This window comes from Hyla sarda, chromosome 1 (genome assembly GCF_029499605.1).
Source record: "Hyla sarda isolate aHylSar1 chromosome 1, aHylSar1.hap1, whole genome shotgun sequence".
NCBI classification, from domain to species: domain Eukaryota; kingdom Metazoa; phylum Chordata; class Amphibia; order Anura; family Hylidae; genus Hyla; species Hyla sarda.
In genome coordinates, this window is record NC_079189.1 from 176,358,334 (window position 1) to 176,368,333 (window position 10,000).

General features: G+C 45.5%; 13 non-coding genes across 13 annotated transcripts; 9 read left to right on the forward strand and 4 right to left on the reverse strand.

Moving 5' to 3' along the window:
* Positions 1 to 749: 749 nt before the first annotated feature.
* TRNAK-CUU (transfer RNA lysine (anticodon CUU)) lies at positions 750 to 823 on the forward strand. The gene has a single exon. It is a non-coding gene; the product is annotated as a tRNA-Lys (tRNA).
* A 612-nt stretch (positions 824 to 1,435) lies between these two features.
* On the reverse strand, positions 1,436 to 1,506 carry TRNAG-GCC (transfer RNA glycine (anticodon GCC)). Its single transcript has one exon. It is a non-coding gene; the product is annotated as a tRNA-Gly (tRNA).
* Positions 1,507 to 1,680: 174 nt separating this feature from the next.
* Positions 1,681 to 1,753, forward strand: TRNAK-CUU (transfer RNA lysine (anticodon CUU)). Its single transcript has one exon. It is a non-coding gene; the product is annotated as a tRNA-Lys (tRNA).
* A 612-nt stretch (positions 1,754 to 2,365) lies between these two features.
* Positions 2,366 to 2,436, reverse strand: TRNAG-GCC (transfer RNA glycine (anticodon GCC)). Its single transcript has one exon. It is a non-coding gene; the product is annotated as a tRNA-Gly (tRNA).
* A 129-nt stretch (positions 2,437 to 2,565) lies between these two features.
* TRNAK-CUU (transfer RNA lysine (anticodon CUU)) lies at positions 2,566 to 2,638 on the forward strand. Its single transcript has one exon. It is a non-coding gene; the product is annotated as a tRNA-Lys (tRNA).
* Positions 2,639 to 3,250: 612 nt separating this feature from the next.
* On the reverse strand, positions 3,251 to 3,321 carry TRNAG-GCC (transfer RNA glycine (anticodon GCC)). Its single transcript has one exon. It is a non-coding gene; the product is annotated as a tRNA-Gly (tRNA).
* Positions 3,322 to 3,494: 173 nt separating this feature from the next.
* TRNAK-CUU (transfer RNA lysine (anticodon CUU)) lies at positions 3,495 to 3,567 on the forward strand. Its single transcript has one exon. It is a non-coding gene; the product is annotated as a tRNA-Lys (tRNA).
* Positions 3,568 to 6,144: 2,577 nt separating this feature from the next.
* TRNAK-CUU (transfer RNA lysine (anticodon CUU)) lies at positions 6,145 to 6,217 on the forward strand. The gene has a single exon. It is a non-coding gene; the product is annotated as a tRNA-Lys (tRNA).
* An 809-nt stretch (positions 6,218 to 7,026) lies between these two features.
* Positions 7,027 to 7,099, forward strand: TRNAK-CUU (transfer RNA lysine (anticodon CUU)). Its single transcript has one exon. It is a non-coding gene; the product is annotated as a tRNA-Lys (tRNA).
* Positions 7,100 to 7,914: 815 nt separating this feature from the next.
* On the forward strand, positions 7,915 to 7,987 carry TRNAK-CUU (transfer RNA lysine (anticodon CUU)). The gene has a single exon. It is a non-coding gene; the product is annotated as a tRNA-Lys (tRNA).
* An 815-nt stretch (positions 7,988 to 8,802) lies between these two features.
* On the forward strand, positions 8,803 to 8,875 carry TRNAK-CUU (transfer RNA lysine (anticodon CUU)). Its single transcript has one exon. It is a non-coding gene; the product is annotated as a tRNA-Lys (tRNA).
* A 612-nt stretch (positions 8,876 to 9,487) lies between these two features.
* Positions 9,488 to 9,558, reverse strand: TRNAG-GCC (transfer RNA glycine (anticodon GCC)). Its single transcript has one exon. It is a non-coding gene; the product is annotated as a tRNA-Gly (tRNA).
* Positions 9,559 to 9,684: 126 nt separating this feature from the next.
* TRNAK-CUU (transfer RNA lysine (anticodon CUU)) lies at positions 9,685 to 9,757 on the forward strand. Its single transcript has one exon. It is a non-coding gene; the product is annotated as a tRNA-Lys (tRNA).
* The last annotated feature ends 243 nt before the right edge of the window (positions 9,758 to 10,000 follow it).

Consider the following 10,000-nt stretch of genomic DNA (forward strand, 5'->3'; position numbering starts at 1 on the left):
TACCCTCCCTGAAATAAATAAAACCAAATGCCTCAATGCAACTGAAGCAAAGAAAAATGTTGGAAAGAATAAAGATGATCAGAAGCAAATAAGGCCACTTCTACACTTAGACCATTCGGAAGGCTACTGATTTTTTCTCACTATTCAGCTGCAGTCCAAAGGAAATTACTGAGCTGTATTCAATCTGGTAGAGTGCTTCTTTCTTTTCTGGCTGTGCTTACCTCTATTAACCCACCAAAGAGCCCACAAATTACCTCCTTGAAAAAAAACTAATACCGAAAAAAACTCAAACTCAGCGATCCAACTTTGAGGAAAATCATTTTGAAGGATAAAGAGGATGGAATCAAAGAATGCTACTGATTGATTCTCACTATTCAGCTGCAGTCCAAAGTAAAACCCTGGACTTTATTCAATTTCCTGGGGTCCTTTTTTTATCTCTATAGTAGAAATTCATCAGTAGCTCTACAAAACGTCTCCCTGTAGTCCTAGCCTTAAATAAAGACTAAGGCATGGTTTGGAATGGGAGCTGAAGGACTAAAAGAACAGCGCTGCATTGGCCGGGAATCGAACCCGGGCCTCCCGCGTGGCAGGCGAGAATTCTACCACTGAACACCCAATGCTCTGCCATGACATTTAGTTTTTGGCAACCGACTGCTGCTGCTGCTGCTGGCACCCAGGCCTCACCACGGCCTCCTGTCCACAGATACCATGTCCCACTCTGGCGGAGCAAACTCTCCAGTCAAGCAGTTGCCCGGCTAGCTCAGTCGGTAGAGCATGAGACTCTTAATCTCAGGGTCGTGGGTTTCGAGCCCCACGTTGGGCGATGACTGGTAACTTTTCGTTTCTGGCTGTGCTTACCTGCATCACCCCACCAAACAGCTCACTGATACCCTCCCTGAAATAAATAAAACCAAATGCCTCAATGCAACTGAAGCAAAGAAAAATGTTGGAAAGGATAAAGATGATCAGAAGCAAATAAGGCCACTTCTACACTTAGACTATTCGGAAGGCTACTGATTTTTTCTCACTATTCAGCTGCAGTCCAAAGGAAATTACTGAGCTGTATTCAATCTGGTAGAGTGCTTCTTTCTTTTCTGGCTGTGCTTACCTCTATTAACCCACCAAAGAGCCCACAGATTACCTCCTTGAAAAAAAACTAATACCGAAAAAAACTCAAACTCAGCGATCCAACTTTGAGGAAAATCATTTTGAAGGATAAAGAGGATGGAATCAAAGAATGCAACTGATTGATTCTCACTATTCAGCTGCAGTCCAAAGTAAAACCCTGGACTTTATTCAATCTCCTGGGGTCCTTTTTTATCTCTATAGTAGAAATTCATCAGTAGCTCTACAAAATGTCTCCCTGTAGTACTAGCCTTAAATAAAGACTAAGACATGGTTTGGAATGGGAGCTGAAGGACTAAAAGAACAGCGCTGCATTGGCCGGGAATCGAACTCGGGCCTCCCGCGTGGCAGGCGAGAATTCTACCACTGAACTACCAATGCTCTGCCATGACATTTAGTTTTTTGCAACCGACTGCTGCTGCTGCTGCTGCTGCTGCTGCTGCTGCTGCTGCTGCTGCTGCTGCTGCTGCTGCTGGCACCCAGGCCTCACCAAGGCCTCCTGCCCACAGATACCATGTCCCACTCTGGCGGAGCAAACTCTCCTGTCAAGCAGTTGCCCGGCTAGCTCAGTCGGTAGAGCATGAGACTCTTAATCTCAGGGTCGTGGGTTCGAGCCCCACGTTGGGCGATGACTGGTAACTTTTTGTTTCTGGCTGTGCTTACCTGCATCACCCCACCAAACAGCTCACAGATACCCTCCCTGAAATAAATAAAACCAAATGCCTCAATGCAACTGAAGCAAAGAAAAATGTTGGAAAGGATAAAGATGATCAGAAGCAAATAAGGCCACTTCTACACTTAGACTATTCTGAAGGCTCCTGATTTTTTCTCACTATTCAGCTGCAGTCCAAAGATAATTACTGAGCTGTATTCAATCTGGTAGAGTGCTTCTTTCTTTTCTGGCTGTGCTTACCTCTATTAACCCACCAAAGAGCCCACAGATTATCTGCTTGAAAAAAAACTAATACCGAAAAAAACTCAAACTCAGCGATCCAACTTTGAGGAAAATCATTTTGAAGGATAAAGAGGATGGAATCAAAGAATGCTACTGATTGATTCTCACTATTCAGCTGCAGTCCAAAGTAAAACCCTGGACTTTATTCAATCTCCTGGGGTCCTTTTTTATCTCTATAGTAGAAATTCATCAGTAGCTCTACAAAACGTCTCCCTGTAGTCCTAGCCTTAAATAAAGACTAAGACATGGTTTGGAATGGGAGCTGAAGGACTAAAACAACAGCGCTGCATTGGCCGGGAATCGAACCCGGGCCTCCCGCATGGCAGGCGAGAATTCTACCACTGAACCACCAATGCTCTGCCATGACATTTAGTTTTTGGCAATCGACTGCTGCTGCTGCTGCTGGCACCCAGGCCTCACCACGGCCTCCTGCCCACAGATACCATGTCCCACTCTGGCGGAGCAAGCTCTCCAGTCAAGCAGTTGCCCGGCTAGCTCAGTCAGTAGAGCATGAGACTCTTAATCTCAGGGTCGTGGGTTCGAGCCCCACGTTGGGCGATAACTGGTAACTTTTCGTTTCTGGCTGTGCTTACCTGCATCACCCTACCAAACAGCTTACAGATACCCTCCCTGAAATAAATAAAACCAAATGCCTCAATGCAACTGAAGCAAAGAAAAATGTTGGAAAGGATAAAGATGATCAGAAGCAAATAAGGCCTTTTCTACACTTAGACCATTCGGAAGGCTACTGATTTTTTCTCACTATTCAGCTGCAGTCCAAAGGAAATTACTGAGCTGTATTCAATCTGGTAGAGTGCTTCTTTCTTTTCTGGCTGTGCTTACCTCTATTAACCCACCAAAGAGCCCACAGATTACCTCCTTGAAAAAAAACTAATACCGAAAATAACTCAAACTCAGCGATCCAACTTTGAGGAAAATCATTTTGAAGGATAAAGAGGATGGAATCAAAGAATGCTACTGATTGATTCTCACTATTCAGCTGCAGTCCAAAGTAAAACCCTGGACTTTATTCAATCTCCTGGGGTCCTTTTTTATCTCTATAGTAGAAATTCATCAGTAGCTCTACAAAACGTCTCCCTGTAGTACTAGCCTTAAATAAAGACTAAGACATGGTTTGGAATGGGAGCTGAAGGACTAAAAGAACAGCGCTGCATTGGCCGGGAATCGAACTCGGGCCTCCCGCGTGGCAGGCGAGAATTCTACCACTGAACTACCAATGCTCTGCCATGACATTTAGTTTTTTGCAACCGACTGCTGCTGCTGCTGCTGCTGCTGCTGCTGCTGCTGCTGCTGCTGCTGCTGGCACCCAGGCCTCACCAAGGCCTCACCAAGGCCTCCTGCCCACAGATACCATGTCCCACTCTGGCGGAGCAAACTCTCCCGTCAAGCAGTTGCCCGGCTAGCTCAGTCGGTAGAGCATGAGACTCTTAATCTCAGGGTCGTGGGTTCGAGCCCCACGTTGGGCGATGACTGGTAACTTTTCGTTTCTGGCTGTGCTTACCTGCATCACCCCACCAAACAGCTCACAGATACCCACCCTGAAATAAATAAAACCAAATGCCTCAATGCAACTGAAGCAAAGAAAAATGTTGGAAAGGATAATGATGATCAGAATCAAATAAGGCCACTTCTACACTTAGACTATTCGGAAGGCTACTGATTTTTTCTCACTATTCAGCTGCAGTCCAAAGATAATTACTGAGCTGTATTCAATCTGGTAGAGTGCTTCTTTCTTTTCTGGCTGTGCTTACCTCTATTAACCCACCAAAGAGCCCACAGATTACCTCCTTGAAAAAAAACTAATACCGAAAAAAACTCAATCTCAGCGATCCAACTTTGAGGAAAATCATTTTGAAGGATAAAGAGGATGGAATCAAAGAATGCTACTGATTGATTCTCACTATTCAGCTGCAGTCCAAAGTAAAACCCTGGACTTTATTCAATCTCCTGGGGTCCTTTTTTATCTCTATAGTAGAAATTCATCAGTAGCTCTACAAAACGTCTCCCTGTAGTCCTAGCCTTAAATCAAGACTAAGGCATGGTTTGGAATGGGAGCTGAAGGACTAAAAGAACAGCGCTGCATTGGCCGGGAATCGAACCCGGGCCTCCCACGTGGCAGGCGAGAATTCTACCACTGAACACCCAATGCTCTGCCATGACATTTAGTTTTTGGCAACCGACTGCTGCTGCTGCTGCTGGCACCCAGGCCTCACCACGGCCTCCTGCCCACAGATACCATGTCCCACTCTGGCGGAGCAAGCTCTCCAGTCAAGCAGTTGCCTTGTCGGTAGAGCATGAGACTCTTAATCTCAGGGTCGTGGGTTCGAGCCCCACGTTGGGCGATGACTGGTAACTTTTCGTTTCTGGCTGTGCTTACCTGCATCACCCCACCAAACAGCTCACAGATACCCTCCCTGAAATAAATAAAACCAAATGCCTCAATGCAACTGAAGCAAAGAAAAATGTTGGAAAGGATAAAGATGATCAGAAGCAAATAAGGCCACTTCTACACTTAGACAATTCGGAAGGCTACTGATTTTTTCTCACTATTCAGCTGCAGTCCAAAGATAATTACTGAGCTGTATTCAATCTGGTAGAGTGCTTCTTTCTTTTCTGGCTGTGCTTACCTCTATTAACCCACCAAAGAGCCCACAGATTATCTGCTTGAAAAAAAACTAATACCGAAAAAAACTCAAACTCAGCGATCCAACTTTGAGGAAAATCATTTTGAAGGATAAAGAGGATGGAATCAAAGAATGCTACTGATTGATTCTCACTATTCAGCTGCAGTCCAAAGTAAAACCCTGGACTTTATTCAATCTCCTGGGGTCCTTTTTTATCTCTATAGTAGAAATTCATCAGTAGCTCTACAAAACGTCTCCCTGTAGTCCTAGCCTTAAATAAAGACTAAGACATGGTTTGGAATGGGAGCTGAAGGACTAAAACAACAGCGCTGCATTGGCCGGGAATCGAACCCGGGCCTCCCGCGTGGCAGGCGAGAATTCTACCACTGAACACCCAATGCTCTGCCATGACATTTAGTTTTTGGCAACCGACTGCTGCTGCTGCTGCTGCTGCTGGCACCCAGGCCTCACCACGACCTCCTGTCCACAGATACCATGTCCCACTCTGGCGGAGCAAACTCTCCAGTCAAGCAGTTGCCCGGCTAGCTCATTCGGTAGAGCATGAGACTCTTAATCTCAGGGTCGTGGGTTTCGAGCCCCACGTTGGGCGATGACTGGTAACTTTTCGTTTCTGGCTGTGCTTACCTGCATCACCCCACCAAACAGCTCACTGATACCCTCCCTGAAATAAATAAAACCAAATGCCTCAATGCAACTGAAGCAAAGAAAAATGTTGGAAAGGATAAAGATGATCAGAAGCAAATAAGGCCACTTCTACACTTAGACTATTCGGAAGGCTACTGATTTTTTCTCACTATTCAGCTGCAGTCCAAAGGAAATTACTGAGCTGTATTCAATCTGGTAGAGTGCTTCTTTCTTTTCTGGCTGTGCTTACCTCTATTAACCCACCAAAGAGCCCACAGATTACCTCCTTGAAAAAAAACTAATACCGAAAATAACTCAAACTCAGCGATCCAACTTTGAGGAAAATCATTTTGAAGGATAAAGAGGATGGAATCAAAGAATGCTACTGATTGATTCTCACTATTCAGCTGCAGTCCAAAGTAAAACCCTGGACTTTATTCAATCTCCTGGGGTCCTTTTTTATCTCTATAGTAGAAATTCATCAGTAGCTCTACAAAACGTCTCCCTGTAGTCCTAGCCTTAAATAAAGACTAAGACATGGTTTGGAATGGGAGCAGAAGGACTAAAAGAATAGCGCTGCATTGGCCGGGAATCGAACCCGGGCCTCCCGCGTGGCAGGCGAGAATTCTACCACTGAACACCCAATGCTCTGCCATGACATTTAGTTTTTGGCAACCGACTGCTGCTGCTGCTGGCACCCAGGCCTCACCACGGCCTCCTGCCCACAGATACCATGTCCCACTCTGGCGGAGCAAGCTCTCCAGTCAAGCAGTTGCCCGGCTAGCTCAGTCGGTAGAGCATGAGACTCTTAATCTCAGGGTCGTGGGTTCGTGCCCCACGTTGGGCGATAACTGGTAACTTTTCGTTTCTGGCTGTGCTTACCTGCATCACTCTACCAAACAGCTTACAGATACCCTCCCTGAAATAAATAAAACCAAATGCCTCAATGCAACTGAAGCAAAGAAAAATGTTGGAAAGGATAAAGATGATCAGAAGCAAATAAGGCTTCTTCTACACTTAGACCATTCGGAAGGCTACTGATTTTTTCTCACTATTCAGCTGCAGTCCAAAGGAAATTACTGAGCTGTATTCAATCTGGTAGAGTGCTTCTTTCTTTTCTGGCTGTGCTTACCTCTATTAACCCACCAAAGAGCCCACAGATTACCTCCTTGAAAAAAAACTAATACCGAAAAAAACTCAAACTCAGCGATCCAACTTTGAGGAAAATCATTTTGAAGGATAAAGAGGATGGAATCAAAGAATGCAACTGATTGATTCTCACTATTCAGCTGCAGTCCAAAGTAAAACCCTGGACTTTATTCAATCTCCTGGGGTCCTTTTTTATCTCTATAGTAGAAATTCATCAGTAGCTCTACAAAACGTCTCCCTGTAGTCCTAGCCTTAAATAAAGACTAAGACATGGTTTGGAATGGGAGCTGAAGGACTAAAAGAACAGCGCTGCATTGGCCGGGAATCGAACTCGGGCCTCCCGCGTGGCAGGCGAGAATTCTACCACTAAACCACCTATGCTCTGCCATGACATTTAGTTTTTGCCAACCGACTGCTGCTGCTGCTGGCACCCAGGCCTCACCACGGCCTCCTGCCCACAGATACCATGTCCCACTCTGGCGGAGCAAGCTCTCCAGTCAAGCAGTTGCCCGGCTAGCTCAGTCGGTAGAGCATGAGACTCTTAATCTCAGGGTCGTGGGTTCGAGCCCCACGTTGGGCGATAACTGGTAACTTTTCGTTTCTGGCTGTGCTTACCTGCATCCCCCCTCCAAACAGCTCACAGATATCCTCCCTGAAATAAATAAAACCAAATGCCTCAATGCAACTGAAGCAAAGAAAAATGTTGGAAAGGATAAAGATGATCAGAAGCAAATAAGGCCACTTCTACACTTAGACCATTCGGAAGGCTACTGATTTTTTCTCACTATTCAGCTGCAGTCCAAAGGAAATTACTGAGCTGTATTCAATCTGGTAGAGTGCTTCTTTCTTTTCTGGCTGTGCTTACCTCTATTAACCCACCAAAGAGCCCACAGATTACCTCCTTGAAAAAAAACTAATACCGAAAAAAACTCAAACTCAGCGATCCAACTTTGAGGAAAATCATTTTGAAGGATAAAGAGGATGGAATCAAAGAATGCTACTGATTGATTCTCACTATTCAGCTGCAGTCCAAAGTAAAACCCTGGACTTTATTCAATCTCCTGGGGTCCTTTTTTATCTCTATAGTAGAAATTCATCAGTAGCTCTACAAAACGTTTCCCTGTAGTCCTAGCCTTAAATAAAGACTAAGGCATGGTTTGGAATGGGAGCTGAAGGACTAAAAGAACAGCGCTGCATTGGCCGGGAATCGAACCCGGGCCTCCCGCGTGGCAGGCGAGAATTCTACCACTGAACACCCAATGCTCTGCCATGACATTTAGTTTTTGGCAACCGACTGCTGCTGCTGCTGCTGCTGGCACCCAGGCCTCACCACGGCCTCCTGCCCACAGATACCATGCCCTACTCTGGCGGAGCAAGCTCTCCAGTCAAGCAGTTGCCCGGCTAGCTCAGTCGGTAGAGCATGAGACTCTTAATCTCAGGGTCGTGGGTTCGAGCCCCACGTTGGGCGATGGCTGGTAACTTTTCGTTTCTGGCTGTGCTTACCTGCATCACCTCACCAAACAGCTCACAGATACCCTCCCTGAAATAAATAAAACCAAATGCCTCAATGCAACTGAAGCAAAGAAAAATGTTGGAAAGGATAAAGATGATCAGAAGCAAATAAGGCCACTTCTACACTTAGACTATTCGGAAGGCTACTGATTTTTTCTCACTATTCAGCTGCAGTCCAAAGATAATTACTGAGCTGTATTCAATCTGGAAGAGTGCTTCTTTCTTTTCTGGCTGTGCTTACCTCTATTAACCCACCAAAGAGCCCACAGATTACCTCCTTGAAAAAAAACTAATACCGAAAAAAACTCAAACTCAGCGATCCAACTTTGAGGAAAATCATTTTGAAGGATAAAGAGGATGGAATCAAAGAATGCTACTGATTGATTCTCACTATTCAGCTGCAGTCCAAAGTAAAACCCTGGACTTTATTCAATCTCCTGTGGTCCTTTTTTATCTCTATAGTAGAAATTCATCAGTAGCTCTACAAAACGTCTCCCTGTAGTCCTAGCCTTAAATAAAGACTAAGGCATGGTTTGGAATGGGAGCTGAAGGACTAAAAGAACAGCGCTGCATTGGCCGGGAATCGAACCCGGGCCTCCCACGTGGCAGGCGAGAATTCTACCACTGAACACCCAATGCTCTGCCATGACATTTCGTTTTTGGCAACCGACTGCTGCTGCTGCTGCTGCTGGCACCCAGGCCTAACCACGGCCTCCTGCCCACAGATACCATGTCCCACTCTGGCGGAGCAAGCTCTCCAGTCAAACAGTTGCCCGGCTAGCTCAGTCGGTAGAGCATGAGACTCTTAATCTCAGGGTCGTGGGTTCGAGCCCCACGTTGGGCGATAACTGGTAAATTTTCGTTTCTGGCTGTGCTTACCTGCATCACCCCACCAAACAGCTCACAGATACCCTCCCTGAAATAAATAAAACCAAATGCCTCAATGCAACTGAAGCAAAGAAAAATGTTGGAAAGGATAAAGATGATCAGAAGCAAATAAGGACACTTCTACACTTAGACCATTCGGAAGGCTACTGATTTTTTCTCACTATTCAGCTGCAGTCCAAAGGAAATTACTGAGCTGTATTCAATCTGGTAGAGTGCTTCTTACTTTTCTGGCTGTGCTTACCTCTATTAACCCACCAAAGAGCCCACAGATTACCTCCTTGAAAAAAAACTAATACCGAAAAAAACTCAAACTCAGCGATCCAACTTTGAGGAAAATAATTTTGAAGGATAAAGAGGATGGAATCAAAGAATGCTACTGATTGATTCTCACTATTCAGCTGCAGTCCAAAGTAAAACCCTGGACTTTATTCAATCTCCTGGGGTCCTTTTTTATCTCTATAGTAGAAATTCATCAGTAGCTCTACAAAACGTCTCCCTGTAGTCCTAGCCTTATATAAAGACTAAGGCATGGTTTGGAATGGGAGCTGAAGGACTAAAAGAACAGCGCTGCATTGGCCGGGAATCGAACTCGGGCCTCCCGCGTGGCAGGCGAGAATTCTACCACTGAACCACCAATGCTCTGCCATTACATTTAGTTTTTGGCAACCGACTGCTGCTGCTGCTGGCACCCAGGCCTCACCACGGCCTCCTGCCCACAGATACCATGTCCCACTCTGGCGGAGCAAGCTCTCCAGTCAAGCAGTTGCCCGGCTAGCTCAGTCGGTAGAGCATGAGACTCTTAATCTCAGGGTCGTGGGTTCGAGCCCCACGTTGGGCGATAACTGGTAACTTTTCGTTTCTGGCTGTGCTTACCTGCATCACCCCACCAAACAGCTCACAGATACCCTCCCTGAAATAAATAAAACCAAATGCCTCAATGCAACTGAAGCAAAGAAAAATGTTGGAAAGGATAAAGATGATCAGAAGCAAATAAGGCCACTTCTACACTTAGACCATTCGGAAGGCTACTGATTTTTTCTCACTATTCAGCTGCAGTCCAAAGGAAATTACTGAGCTGTAT